The 15,922-nt window shown below is 40.2% G+C and overlaps 1 protein-coding gene across 2 annotated transcripts in view; it reads left to right on the top strand.

Annotated features, from left to right (window-relative positions):
- KLHL14 (kelch like family member 14) overlaps positions 1–15,922 on the top strand; it is a 64,000-nt gene that overhangs the window by 17,530 nt on the left and 30,548 nt on the right. The window lies entirely within an intron of this gene.

The raw sequence follows: 15,922 nt of genomic DNA, 5'->3' as shown, positions 1-15,922 counted from the left end.
CCTTCTTCCAGCTTTATCTGTTGTCCACAATCATTAAAGAAAGGTTTCCTCTGTACTACTCTGCGTCCATTGCTGACAGAAGCATTGGTGGAATATATCAACTACAATAAACAGTGCACGGAAGCTGCTATCACAAAATTCTTTCTCACCTTCTTTTAAGGGTTGATTGTGTTTTAGAGTAAGTATTTTGCCTCGAGCATTGAGATTTGGAACTTATTGTTATGTTGGTTGCGATTCCCAGTCTGACTTGGTCATGGAATCAAATCATAGCTTCTTGAGTGCAGCAGGCTGTGTGTGCATTAGTCCCCTTGTGGCTAAACTGGCTGCATTGGTCAATAAAACTAAATTTTAACTGTCAAAATTGCCCAAAGCAGTATAGGTAAAATAATAAATGAGCAATTTTGATCCATAAATCAAAGCCATACTTCTAAAACTGGACAACTGGTAAAACGTGGATTTCCTGCTAAACCTGCTTTTTTTTTTCTCCAGTAAAATACATTTTACAGAATTCTGTTCTTCTCCCTTATCCAAAGCCCTGTAATGGGATACATCTACATTAATAATATATCCACAGGTTAGGATGAAAAAAGTCAAAAGACTGCTATGATGACTGAAATAATGCTCTTGCAAATTACTTTTCCCCATGGAAGATTTAGGAGCCTTTCGCAAAATGGTGCAACATAAAGACTGCTTAGGTATAGATGACCTGGACTAACAGTTGAGTGTATTGTGTAAGAATGACAATTACAAAAGGTTATATGAACTGTACATTAGAAAAGTCTACAGCATCTGTGCTGGGGAACATACTATGCTTCACATTTTTCAGAATAATGAGATATGATGCTCACCTCTGTACACTACTTCTAAGAAAACTCTGAAGATGGTAAGTCAGTGAAAAATCAATGATACTGCCTAAGGCAGAAATGTCCACGTTTTTATTTCATTTGCTGTGTCTAATCCAGTGGCTCACCAGGAGAGGCGGGAGGAATGGCTCTATTGCTTCAAGATCTGAACTCTCCACTGAATTAAAGTAAAAAGCTTTATTCTGAATCTTACCTAGATGTAGATATGTGAGATTTTGTAAGAATGACATTTACTCAACTCTTAGTTATATTGTGTAAAAGTTACATTGTGATGCTGTCTCCAAGACTGTGGGAAACTACCCAGAGGCATGATTCCTGAATGCTCCGGCTAAATGTCCATCAGCAGTATTTGAATAACACCACTGTCTATGGTGGTGTTAAGAGATGTTTCAGAATAATTTTATGTAGAGAATGTAGCCTTTTCTGTGTTACGTCTAAGAAATAGTGAAGAAAAATTCTCTTTCCATTATGGTTAATGCATGTAACATTTTATGCTGTGACTAAGAGACAATCAATTCAACTGTTACAGTGCTAGCTCGCTCATGTTCAAGTGCTTGCTGCTCAGCACTGGAAGTCCTGAAGGTCCCAGGATCTGTCTCAGTGTTGGCTGAGACAATGGCTGTCAAATACGCAGCTCTCTTGTGACATGAGTAATCCCGTTCTTACAAATCCTTCTAGAAAAGGATGCCCTCTTGGCCTGGTCTGCAGTTTGAAGAACACAGAGAAGAATGCCTGTCTTTTCACACTGAAAGAGACAAAATGTTAAGAAGCATGATTTCTTAAAAAATATTATTGCTACTCACCAAATGGTGACAATAACTATTAAAAAAAAAGGTGAAGTAAGAGTTTCAAGTATCCCCTTCATTTTCTAACTTAATATAAGAGAGAATGGGAGACGAGTTCAAGTAGAACTTCTGTCCTTTCCATAAAACAGCGAAGGACTCTACAGCATAGGAGTGCAGGGGCTTGAAGAACTGTGACTGAGAAGTTTTAGGGAAGACCACAAACTAATCAGCTTATAACATAGTGATAGTTCAGTGCATTCATGTTGTTCTATCACATACTGTGACATTTATGTGGGAAATTAGGGACACTGTTCTAGCTTTTTTTTCTTGTAACTTTTGCAATTTAGGAAGAAGGGGATTTTTTTCTTTCTTTACTCCCAGTGCACAGTTATCAGAGATATACAATCAGCAGGAAAGGTAGAAGAGATTTTTTTCTGGTTTTTTCACTTGTTTAGACAGTGCTGTCAGTCCTGAGGCCACAGTTCACCCTCAACTCACCAGTACAAAGGAGGAGTTTGCTCCATACTGAACAGGGACAGAGGAAAAGCTCTCCTGCTCATGAGGTTCTGTGATAGAAAAAAATCTCAGTTCTTTTAGTCTGGTATTTTAAGGTGTTCTATTTTATTATCGCCTTAGGTGTATTTGATTTCCTCCTCTACCAGCAAACGTTTAAAAAGTCTTTTCTTTAACCTTCTGCCCACCAGTAGGCTCCCACACACACCAACAAAATGCCATGTCTTGCATTTAAAAGCTTACTGATCCAATGTAAAAGTGCACAGAAATTCCCTCTCCCTTCCTCCAAGCCAATCTACATTCCTCATTTTCTGTTCTTTGTGCCGGTGGCATTTGGGGATAGGGAAGGTGGCAAAGAAGCTTGCATACACTTAATCCTGTGTACAGGGGCAGGGCCATTGAGGAGATGGATTAGAGGAGATGGATGAGAGGAGCTTGAATCTGTTCCGGTCACCTTCCAGTCAGAGGAACCCCAGAATTTCCTTGTCAGGGACTGCAGACCCATTTGAGAGGGAGCTGCTTGCCTGCTGCCTTTTTCCTTCTCAGTGTGGAGGGTGGCTGTTGCAAATACTCAGTTGCTTAGGGCTCCATGTCCTGCCTTGTGTGATGCATGAGGAACAGGAGAAGATCAACCATCAGAAACTACTGACTCCATGTGAGCTGTGGCACTGCAGTTGGAGCTATGAAGATGGTTGCAGGTGAAACAGCACAAGCTATCAAGTATGACAGCTCAGCAGAGTAGCAATCTCATTTTGTTTCCACGACAAGACTAGATCTATTGGCAGGGGATCCTGCCCACCTCTCTCTGCCTGGCTAGCCAAAGCACCAAATGCATCAGTACTAATGGGAGTAATTCTAAAGGTATCAGGAAAACAACTTGCCTTGTTCATAGACCCAGGAGAGGAGGGGAAGCATGCACCCATTTCCAATTTTTTAATGTCATCATCTATGGGCAAGAATGCTATGGCTCAAGGAATCCGTAGATTTTTCACAGTCTAGTATTACTGTGTATTTTTCCTATCTGGTATTTCTCAGAGTTATTTTTTCAATGTTGACAACAAGGAATAGAGGCAAAATAAAGAAAAGGAAAAAAAAGGAGAAAGTAAGTGGCATTTTACAAGCACCTTTTGCCACCTAATTTTACTTGATGTGGGCACAATCCTAATCTGAGATTATATATAATATTATGCACATCAATAATGTGCATGTTGTTGTTTAATTTGAAACACTTACTGCACAGCTGTGCCTAAGCAAAGTAGAGGCTTTTATAGACTATGGCAAAGTACAGCAAATATCTTCACTTCTTGGTTTCTTTTCAGGCTTCCCTACCAGTGTGTCATATAGCAGGAACAGGCAACCACTGCCCAGTGACAGAAAAGAAGAGCTGATGGGTGTTTGACAGTCCTTAGTAGCAGCAAAAGTTCTGCACTATTAATGGGGTTTCATTATTCCATGATATTTTGCAGACTTCATAACTACTTACTGGATGTGGGGCAGTGGGGGGGGTCTCTGTGTCACCACCTCATGCCTCACTGCTCAGAACCAGCCACTGCTGGTTCGGTTTTAATTACTAACTATGGTCCTGCCAGGAGTCCTTTTTTAATTCTAGAACTCCTTTGGTTGTTTGTTTTAACTGTAGTGTTTAAGATTAATTAAACTTTAAGGAAGTGAAACAATGTTTTGTTTGTTAGAATTATTCTATAATAATTGCAAGTTTCAAAATCCAGAGCCTATAAAGATTTTTTGTGTTCAGAATTGCATAGCTTTCCCAAAAACCCTACTGCTAAGGCAATGATGTATTACTTTCACTTTCATTATATGTTTTTAATCAGAGCGTGACTTCACACTAGACAAAGCGATGCTTTATGCATGGTCTCTCTTGTTTTTTGCTAAAATCTTTTGACATGATTAATTTTTCTTTAATGCTTTTGTCTTGTTGTAATGGTAAGGATGATGGGTATAAACCAGGGCAAAAAATACATGCTTTTCTGTCATAATGCTTCTAAGCATTTAAAAAATATATTAAATGAAAGAAAAAATATCACAAGAGAATGATCTAACTGGAATTAAATTTCTTGCTATGTGAACACAGAATGCAAGAAATAAATAAAAATGATGTAGTCACTGTTTTAGGTGGGGTTTTTTTGTATTTTTTTCCATAGCAATTTATCCATCTGTCTGATTAGGAGTGATGACTAGAAGAGAAACCGTGTCTTACAAGTTTCTACATATACAGCTATTCCTCCTTTTAATGCAAAATTCTTTTTTCTTGAAAGCACAAAAGGGTAAAATATTGGAAATATTACTGAAATCTTTCATGGCGCTTTCCATCCATGTGAAGATGCAGCAGATTTTTTTCATATCATTCCTTTTTTTTCAATAACATGTTAATTGTAACATTCCTTAACCTTCCTAGTTCACCACATCATCTGGGTGAGCCACAGAGATGATTCAGTGAACAGCACAATAGTGTCAAATATATGTATAGACAATAATGTATTTATGCATGGGGATTGCAGTAGGTCTAGATTTTAATCCAGTGCAAAAGCCAACATAATTGTCCAATGAGACAGTATATTTGGAAAGACAGGGAAATGTCCAGAACATCGCCAGACTGGAGAGTTTAGTCAGGATGACCAGCATCTCTTTTCAAGGTACTTCTAGTTATTCTGTAGTCTGTCTTTTTTTTTTTTTTTTTTGTTATCTTGACCTTCCTACTCTTTGCTAAGTGTATTTAAGTCTGTTGTGTTTGGTCAATATGTAAAAACAACAATGAATCAGGCACTTTGATTTCCTTCTCCCTCCCTCTCCTTCCTGCCAGCAGCAATCACACAATATCAAGGAGTTCTCATTTATTTGTCTTTCTCTGACTTGCTGATCATAACGAGCAACCAGTAACCTTTTCATCCTCAATGCTCTGATAAAGACAGTCCACCTTCTCCTTCCTTCCCCATAGCCAGGTTGGCTGTGCTTTCATTTTTACATGAATCTGTCTCCTGCAAGTAGTCTGGTCTGAATGCAATATCATTTTATTTCTGTCATTTTGACTTTTTAAATTTTCCTTAAATATGTTCTGTGACACTGCAGAGGTCTTCCATCTTCAGTAACATTGAATGTCAGGCCAGCACTTAGGCATTCTGGTGATTCTCAAACCCCTTTGAACATTATTATTTATATATTTTATTGAAAGGAAAGTCAAATAAAAGGAAGGTAGAATGATTTGCTTCATGTCTTGGTCAGCATTAGAGAACCTTGGTAACTCCAATCCCCAACCTGCATTGTTTCTGCTGCAATAGGTTATATTTATTTCTTCCATGTTTTCTTTGGCAGTTCTGTGGTGTTCAGTTGTATCAGCCTTTCCTAGACAGAATGATACTTTGTCTTCCCTGAGCAAATTAATACCAAAACTCCTGTTCCTCTTTTCCTGAAATGGCTTTAGAGACTCTGAGAACTTCTCAATCCTTCATGTGTTGGAGTGCTTTATGCCGTTTTGTCTTTTCCAGCCTGGTTAGTTATAAAGACAAACAGTATGATTATAGCTCACATCAGAGGGTCCTAGGAGAAATTTTCAAAGGCTTAAGTGTCAGCTTAAGCTTAGCACAATGTGCCTTTGGAAATGCTATGTCTTTTAAGTAAATACATTCATCCAATGTAAAGCCTTTACTTTTTTGAAGAATGATAGGGTGTTAAAAGCAAGGGTTTCCTCCTTCAATTTATCCCAAATCAATTGGTAACTGAATAAAAGAAGTGATGTTTGCAAAAAATGTGTCAAGTCAGATGGACAGGTTCTCTTGACAAATGCTTGTTCTAATTTCTTCCCCTTCCCCCTTTTTTTGTCACTTGTGAGAACAGTGCACACTTACTTTAGTCAAAAAATGTATTTTGATGAGCACTTCTTGGCAGCCCTGATATATTTCATCTCTCTTACTCCATTTATCCAGCAGTTGGGGATGCTGCAGCTTCTGCTTCAGTGCTGTGTCAAGGATGGTTTCAGCACTGCATTGAAAAGCTTGAGCAAGCATTAGCATATTGCTAAGGCAGTAGTCTTTATATTAGCCACTAGACAGATTTAATAAATGTGGTAGGTGTATGCAGAAGTTGTACATATATACATATGCACATGCTTATATGTATACTCCTTAAATAAACACACTGATTGCACTAAAAGCTAATTTTAAACATAAATTCCATCTATATTTTCCATCCTCATACTTAGACCCTTTTAAAAGGTTCAAAAGCAGGAAAATATGGTCACAAAGGAAGAGAGATTCATACACAGAAAACTTGACTGATTGGTATGAATATCTAGCTTCAAGCCTGGATTTAGGAGATTAATTCCATGTGGTCGTATACACTGCCAATAAGCCACGTTTTACACATACAGAGAAGTGAGAATATAGAAGTGAGAAACAGAAATACAGTGAAGAGTATTTTTTCACATGTGACATACCTTAGGTTAACCACAGCTCCCATTCTGAGGTTGATGCTTGGCAATTCAAACGTGGAAGTGCCATTAACAGTGCATGCCCGCATACCTAAGAGCAGGACAAAAGTCTAAGAATTAGTGAAAACATAGCATGTTCTCACAGTGGTTGCCGTATTTATGTTAAATATTATTTTCCTCTGCACTACCATTTGAGATAACTTTCAAGAAATATCAGCTGTCTTTGTGTGCATTTTTCCTATTGATTACAATGTTGTTAGCTTCTGCTTTTACACAGGGGTTACTTGACTGTCTGTATCTTCTTTACCCTGTGCCTTCTTTGTAAGTGTGGTGTCTTGTAGGTTCTGGATAGCTTTCCCTTCCTGTATTCCCAGTCCCCTCACATCTTGCTGTGCTATGTCTTTGAAATGACAAGTCTTATCTCTGCATTCAGTCTGTTTGTGCTGAAGCCCTCAATAGTCTTTCAGCTTCTCTTGGCTGCTTTCTGCCCCTTATTATGGACTTGTGAACACCCACCTCTCTGGAAATCAGGCTGTTCATTTCCTTTCACATACAAAGATGCCTGAATCTACTCACCTTCGTGCTCAGAAACTCCATTGGCAAATAGTTACTTTCAGGTAGAGTCCAGAAGTGTTACCAGAATGTCCTGTTCCCTGCCTATGCTCAACCATGACTGTTAGTGGTTGAAAACCTAAGTGAGACAAGAGAACAGGACACATCCTCCTTCTGAGACATCCTCAGGCAGGGCACTGAGACAGTGCAGAGCTGAGCCTTGGGTGGCCCCATGTAAGAAGGCAGCAGGTTTAAGACAGATGAGCTATCAGCTGCTGGTGCCATTCCTGCAAGAGATGCTGATTTCAGACTTCTCTAGGGACATCATACTAAGAAAGCTGCTGGCTTCTGGAGATGCCACTCCTTGCTATATCCTTGCTAGTACATCGGAACCTTTGACTCAAAACCTTTTTCCTGGATTACAGAGCTTACCTTTTTCTAAGTCATTTCTCTACTTGGGTTCATATCTTTACAGGTGGCTTGAGGATGACGGTTCCATTTTGCAGCAACTTCTACTGCTCAGTTCCAAAGCAAAACAAACAAAAATTCTTTCAAATGTCTTTGCAAAACCAGAGTCATATCAGAACTTCTCAGCATCTCTTGTGGGCTGGGGAAGAGGCAAGCAGTTAAGGTTTGCGTCCCTGCCTTGCTTAAGTCAGAGTACAATTTTTTAGCTTCCAAATCTTTCATGTATGTCCCAATGGGTATTTCACAGCCCCATCAAAGAAAGTTTTGTCAAGCTTTGCAAGGCTAACTGCAAACCAGAAACTGCCTAGCTACAAATAAGAAGTTGCTGTGACTTCACCGGTAAACCCAGGTGATCAGCAGAGTGTAGGTGCATGGGCTTAATGCTGCCCTAGAAGATCTGCAACATTTTGAGTAATCTCAGCCTATGGGCATTGTCTGTCTGCTGTGAACACAGATATCCTGGGAGCTGCACTGTCCTGTCTTCTGTCCAAAGCAAGTGTCTCACCTGGCTAGATACAGATTTCAGCAAAGTCACGTAAATTCTAGCGAAAGGTAATACGGTCAAAATGTTCTCACCAGATCTGTTTGTGTAGATCTCTCAATACTATTTGGCCACTGTCTCTAAAAAATCAGCCATCTGGAATAACTTTCGCACAAAATTATATGGGACTGTGTAAATTCAGTGTGCATCCAAATATTGCTTTCTGTTTTTCAGGTGATTCCAGGTAAAATTTATGTGTTTATTCTTACCTACTTGCTCTGGGATTTATGTAGCATTAATGGGAGCTAGGCATGTATGAAGATGAAAATGAACCCTGGTGTGTTTATAGTTGCTTACTTTGGAAAGTATGTAATGTGACTTTTATGTACAGATAGGTTGCAAACAGGATGGCAAAGTACTGCTGGCTGGGTAAAATGTAATAATAAAAAATTCCCATAGAAATCCCAAGTTTTTTTTGAGGAATTGGTACATGTTTTATAAATTTTCTCCTCTCAAACCTTCTTAAAAGAGAAGGCAGTTTCCTTACCAGAAGTGTTTTGTACACAGTTATTTGCAATACAGATTTAAGAAGCCTGCCATAGCTGTCTCAATTTTTGTGCTATAATGACAAGAGGTGAACATTTTGCATCCTCAACTTTATTTGCTGTTGTATGCCCTTATTGCATTCTAGTGGCTCATTGTTTGAAGGAAGTCATTCTCTTTTCAATTTTCCTCTATTTTCTCACAGCTTTATTAAGTTCCTCTCTCTCTTCCCTTCCCTATCCCTTTCCCCTTCCCTACTGGCCCCCCTACTCCCCCACTTTCCCTCTGTTTAAGACAGAAATAAAATTTATTACATACTTGAGAAGGGTTTTTTCTAAGCTTTCTGTCTCATACCAGGTGTTGTATGAGCTACTGCTTTCATTTAACTGAATGCTGGAGTATCTGCAGGAACAGACTAATATGTCTTTACAGGGATGACTTTTGGTATGTTGTTTTGTCATATTTATATATTGTGATTCTACTCCCAAATGGGGATTGTGCTACTACAGGGTATGCAACTGCAGAATGACTGTTCACACCGAGAAAAAAAGTGTTAACAAATTGAATAGTAATGAATTAACCTGCAGAAAAAGCATTTTGCCCTAGTACACAGAAACCCTGCATAACTAGAGCATATAATTTTAAATGAAGCAGGCTCTAGGAATGCCTCAATGGATGTGATGTCGACAGTAGCTCATAATTCATGGATATGAATTATGGCTGAATATCAGGAAAAAACTTCCTGACATTGAGATCTATTAGGTTGTGGAATAATCTCCCATGGGAAATGGTGGAAATCCCATTGCTTAAGATCAGACTGAGCACTAGGAAAGGGACAAATCCTGGCCTGGCCTCAATCTTTTAGGGCAGATTAATTAATTGCGTTAACATATGCCTTCTCATTAGTCTAGACAGGCGATGTCTTCTGGTATTTGCCAGGCAGGAGCAACAAAGGCAGCTGTAGTATGAGCTATCTTACCTAGCCCCATGACCATACCCCCTTTGCTTGTGAATATATCATCCTCAGGGGTGAAAAAAGGGATGGCTTTCACAGAATACGCTGAGTTGGAAGGGACTGAAAAGGATTGTCAAGTCCAACTCTTAGCCCTGCACACGACCATCACCAACAGTCACAGCATGTGCCTTAGAGTATCATCCAAACGCTTCTTGAACTCTGTCAGGCTTGGTGCTGTGAGCACTTCCCTGGGAGCCTGTTCCAGTGCTCTACCACCCTCTGGGTGAAAAACCTTTTTCTAATATCCATTTTAAACTTCCTCTGACACAACTTCAGGTCATTCCCTCGGGTCCTGTCACTGGTCACCACAGAGAAGAGATCACTGCCTGCCCCTCGTCTTCCCTCAGGAAGTTGTGGACTGCAATGAGGTCTCCCCTAAGTCTCCTTCAGGCTGAACAGACCAAGTGACATCAGCCACTCCTCATATGGCTTGTCCTCCATGTCCTTCACTGTCTTCATTACCCTCCTTTAGACTCTAACAGCTTAATATCTTTCTTACCTTGTTGTGCCCAAAACTGCACACAATATTCAAGATGAGGCCTCACTAGTGCAGAGCAGAGTGGGACAATCCCCTCTCTTGACCATCTGGCGATGCTTTGCCTGATGCCCCCAGGACAGGGTTGGCCCTCCTGGCTGCCAGGGCACTGCTGACTCATATTCAACTTGCCACCGACCAGGACCCCCAGGTCCCTTTCCATGTCACTGCTTTCCAGCATCTCATTCCCCAGCCTGTACAAACATCCAGGGTTGCCCCATCCCAGGTGCAGAATCCACCACTTTTCCTTGTTGAACTTGATATGGTTGGTGATTGCCCAGCCCTCTAATTTGTCAAGGTGATTGCCCAGCCCTCTGCAGGGCCTCCCTGCCTTCGAGGGAGTCAACAGCTCTTCCCAGTTTTGTGTCTTCTGCAAACTGCGTATCCCTTCCAGTCCTGCATCCAAGTCATTTATAAAGATGTTGAAGAGCACAGGCCTAAGATGTAGCCCTGCAGAACCCTACTAGTGACAGGTCACCAGCCTGGTGTTACCCCATTCCCTGTCACCCTCTGTGCTTGACTTGTGAGCCAATTGCTCACCCACCACGTGGTGTGTTTATCCAGCTGTGGGATGGATATTTTGTGAGAGACAGTATCAAAAGCTGTACTGAAATCCAAAAAGATTACATCACCTGGCTTCCCTTGATCAGCTAGGTGGGTTGCCTTGTCACAGAAAGAAGTCAGGTTGGATAAGCAGGACTTTCCTCTCATGAAGCTGTGCTGGCTGTGACCGATGACAGTGTTGTCTTTCAGGTGTTTTTCAATACTTCCCAGAATAATCTTCTCCATAACTTTACCAGGCACTGAAGTGAGACTGACAGGCCTGTAGTTTCCGGGGTCCTCCTTCTTGAAGATCAGGACAATGTTTGCCAGCTTCTAGTCAGCTGGGAACTCTCTGGATTCCCAAGACCACCCAAAAATCATTGAGAGAGGTTTTGTGATGACATCAGCCAACTCTTTGAGCCCCTCCAGAGCTGTTCTGGAGAATCGCTGTGCTGGCTTCTTGGGAGCCATGTGTGAAATAAACTGGGCAGTGTTTTTGGCATGGAGGCATGCCTGGTTTCTAGCTGCAGTGCCCTTGACTAACCTGCATCTGTGTGAACTGTGTGTGAGGGCTGAAGTGTGGGAGTGAGCCCAGTACCGTGGCTGTTTCGTGTGAGACACTCCTGTTCAGGATTCTTGGGACCATGAAAGGGAATCAGAATCTTTTCCACAGTGTGAACATCTGTTTTCCATGAAGTGGGTAAGCCTACCCAAGAGCTCACTGAGCTCAGCAAACACCCAGAGCGTCCAGTGACTGATGCGAACCTGTCGTTTTCAGTAACAAATTATCTGTGACTGAATCATTTTAAATATTCCCATTTTATTACAAGTAGATAATGTATGTAATGCACATGATTTAGCATTAATTTGGCGGGGGGGGAAGAAGTCCTCAGCTCTTAAAATGTCTGTCACTAAAACTATTAAATCAAGCTTGTTTCCTTGTGAGCAGAAACTGCAAGTAAATGCAAGTGAAGTGACAGTTCTGCAGTGATGACAATGACCAGTACCTTAATGTATATGAGTAGACAAATGCTTTGAGTTCTTCTTATTAAAAAAAAAAAAAGGAATAAAAAAAAGGTTTGACCCTAAAATTTGAAACTAGGAGAGAGTAAATGTTCCTCCCTGGGCTAAGCAGGAAAGGGAAAATTGAGAGAGAGATGTGCTTGAATCACTCTCAGGTGGGGAGGCTTGGCAAATTATGTTATTAGAAATCATTAAAATAGATTTAAATAGAATTACCATGATGAGTGATGTAAGGGCCATGTTTCTGCTCTTCTCCTCCCTCCCCCCTGGTTTTACATGCCAAAAGAACAGAGTGTATGACTCCAATCTGTGCTCAACAGTAGCTGCTTGCTTGCTGGTCAAGAATTACAGCTGCTGTATGTGCAGCTTTAACAAACATACAAACCATATATAAAATATACTTTTCTGATTGAAATGACATGAAAGGCATGTCAAAGAGCTGCAGGATCAGAAGGAAATTACTAGATTTGTTTTTTCCTTGATTAAAGACTAACAAAAAAGAAGTCCAATTAAAGGTCACAGAGCAGTCTTCTTCCCTCATGCATATGAAAGGCATTGTGCAGGAATAACTAAGGCAGAATTTGACTCCCAAATTAACTCATTTACTGGATGCAAAACTGAAAGAAAATCCTTATGACCAGCTTATAACTGTATATAATGAAAAATTGCAACAGCAGAAAAATATATTCGTATCATATCTCTAATTCAGCAAAGTATTAATCACATTGATGTTCAGCAGCGTGTTTAAATACATGCTTAAGTACTTTACTAAGTACTGCCTGTAAACAACTCTATATGATGGTGCATTAACATAAGAGAGAGTTTATCTATATACTCTCTCCAGAGAACTACAATTATTTTAAGTACTGTGGCAGCCAGTAACACAGAGCTGGATGATCTGTGGTGTCCAAATCCCAGCCTTCTGGATAGTCCCCTTGCAACCCTTGTCTCCCAGCTGCATTACCACTAATGTCTGTACAAGCTCATTTAAACTTTATTTTATTCAGCAGAATCACAACTGCTGAAATCAGCTGGGCATTCACTGGCTCCCATTAACTTCAGCTTCAGGAAAAAAAGATATGTCTAGGGCAGAGATGTCCCATGTAAGGGTTTATACACTCTTCAAGCCTCCAACTTAAGTTCTGTTAACATGTAGGATGTTTCAGGGGCTTTCTGCAACGGGGCACATTTCATCCAGCAAGATTGGAGCCACTGTCCAATCCTCCTGTCAGTTCCCAGGCTGTCTCCAGTGCCTCTCCAAGAAATGATCACTTCAGCACTCAGAAATTTGATTTTTCTTAACTGCAAAGATTTACAACATCAATAAAGCCCTGACACAGCATCCCTTTTCCTGAAGCCATAATTTGGCTTCACTCCAGCAGCTTTATTTTAGCAGCCTGGCCTCCTTTCAGAGAGGCAGGGCTGCCATGGAAAGGGGTTCCACCCCCAGGTAAAACAGCACTGGTGCCCACCTGAAGTAGTTGCAGTCATTCGAGGGCTTTCATTTGAAACTTTCAATATTGGAAAATAATTCATTGTCATCAGAGAAAATAACTGATTCCTTAGGGAAAAATGTTCTGGTTTTACATGGCACAAAACAGTGCTGTTCCAGGAGTAAATGTTTTTATACAGAAAACTTCTATTGATCTATCACTTTCTATTGATTTTCACAAAAAAAAAAATTCTTCGAGGGCTGGCCATTTAACCATATGATACCATGTTTTTTTGCCTCAGCTTCTGAAGTCTCTAATTGCTTTTTTGCAGTATGCAAAAAGTGTTCTTGAGAGCTCTGTGTTTCCCCTGATGCTCAGAGGCTTTGCAGGATGCTGCAGGGGTTAGGTCTCAGTGAGCTGCTGGAATGGCCCATGGGTGCACATCCAGGGATGGGAATCCTCTTCCTCTTTGCAGAAGGAAGGCTGCAGAAGTACACCAAAATACTGGAAGATGGCTGTGCACCAGTTTTGGGTGCCACCCCACCCACAGAGGGCGCAGGTGGGGATGAGGAGTGACTGGTTTTAGCTGATTGGGTTCGACAATGAAGACAGACACCAGACCTGCCCACTGAGTCCAGAGCTGAAATTCTTCCTGAGTGGACTCCAGAGGCTGGTGTAAAAATGTCAGGAAAGTGTCACAGGAAAAAAGAAAAAACACAAGCAAAGGAGGGTTTGGGCTATTAGAGCAAAGTGAATTGTGTGGACCAAATTCACATCACACCATGAAATCTGTGGATGAAATGTGTTAAGAATTTAATGTCTGTTCTACTTATAAATGATTTGTGGTTGTCAAGTAGAACAACCTGCAGACAGGTACTAAAAACTAGAAAGAAATACCCAATTTACCCATTTTTGATCGTTTATATATACCTTTTTAACGTGTTGTTTCCTGCCACCAGTGGATACAACACCTACTGAACTCAGGCCCTCAACCAACAGGGACCTTTAGAATAAAGGAGAACTTGAAAGTACACCTGTTGGGGCTAAGTCAGTAACATGAAGTTAGTTCAGGTATCACTATACCATACAATAACAGTTTCGGTACTAACAGTTCTACCCTGGGACTGTCCCCTCAGAGCACAACAATAATACTGCCCTTTGTTGTGTGTCCAACTAAAGCACAACTGAGTACCTAATTCTGATTATTTCAGGGAACTTGCTGCAGAGTTGCATTAGCTGCGCTGCCAACAATTTTATCTCTGATCTTGCACATTTAGTATATTAAGACAAAGCTTTGTGATTCAACTGATTGTTTTTCAAATGGGAGGTTTTGATCTTATGGTTGAAAATGAAAAGTAAATTGAAAGTAAATTGAAGAAAGTACATTGAAGGGGCACCAAGCACATGTAGTGTCTTGGATTTAGTGATCTGGGTTGTAATTTTTGAAACTGTTTTGGGTTATCAGCACTTGTACTGTAGAGTAGGGAGCAAATAAAACCTTTTAATGTGATTTGAAGACAAAATTTTTGCAAAATTGCTTAGTACTCATTTTTATCAAAACTATGTTTATGCACCCTGGTACTGCAATAGGAATCAATGTATATGTGAACCTCCAGTGAAATGGATCTCAGCAAGTGTCTCAAACAGGTTTTTTAGTTGTTCAGAGTTTCCATGTATTGCAGAACACCAGAAAGTATGTCAGAAACCAAAATAAATCAGAGGACTTATCATTTGAAAGCCTACAAACAGCTGATCATATGGAGCTGCCTTTGCAGACTTAATGTCTAAATTTTGACTTTAAGGATTCTACAGAATTTTAATGAAGTTATTTCTATAATAAAAACTCCATACTGCTTCTTGGGATATGTACAGTCAGTGCAAAATTTCAGTGTTTTATAAATAAGGTACACTGACATAAGGAGTAGGTTGCTTCCACCAGCTCATTTTGCAGGTAGTTGCTATTCTTGTTTTTTTGTCATCTGTGGAAGTTTATTGAGTCTATATCTTTTGTAATTTTGTTATGGTCAAAGGATTGCAAGAGATCCAGCTCATCTGCTTTTCCCCAAGGTAGCCCCTACTCGCTGAGCCACAATGCCTGCTAGTGCTCATGTTCCTGAGTGGTTACAAATGTAAGGTAAAATGTGCACTTCTAAACAACGGAATCAGTGCTTTAAGACAGCTTAAGCTTGTGGCTTTTTCTAATTGTAAGAGACTAAAAGCAATTACTGCAGCCCAGCTGATAAGTGGTGACTTTCACAAGCACAGTGCTAAACCAAAGCAATAGCGTTGATCATCTGTTCCTGCTCTGTAGTATGAACCAAAACTGTTTGTATCAGTGGTAACCTAATTTGTGTAAAAACACATTTGTTTTAGCCAGATGTGGATCAGCAGTCTCCATATTAATATATATGATCAAATGCACTGCAGTTGGGATTATATTCTGTCTTTATTAATTTATAGGAAGACTGCAAACTCCTTAGGTAGGATCGGTCTGCATTAATGTCTGGTAATGATTCACTGTGCATTTTATCAGTGTTTTGCAATGAATTAACAAAAGAATGGCTTAAGTGCACTTTCTTATTTTATTTCCCTTGTATTTCTTTTTCGGCCACATTTTTTACATCTGATTCTCCTTTTGAAAATCCAAGTTCATCAGGAATGGAAGTTAAATTGAGTTTTCACCTGCAGGACATACTGTTGAGCAGCACAAATCTGTCTGCCCGT

This window comes from Corapipo altera, unplaced genomic scaffold (assembly GCF_003945725.1).
Source record: "Corapipo altera isolate COAL_440 unplaced genomic scaffold, ASM394572v1 49, whole genome shotgun sequence".
Taxonomy (NCBI): Eukaryota; Metazoa; Chordata; class Aves; order Passeriformes; family Pipridae; genus Corapipo; species Corapipo altera.
This window is presented reverse-complemented; position numbering and strand designations above follow the sequence as displayed.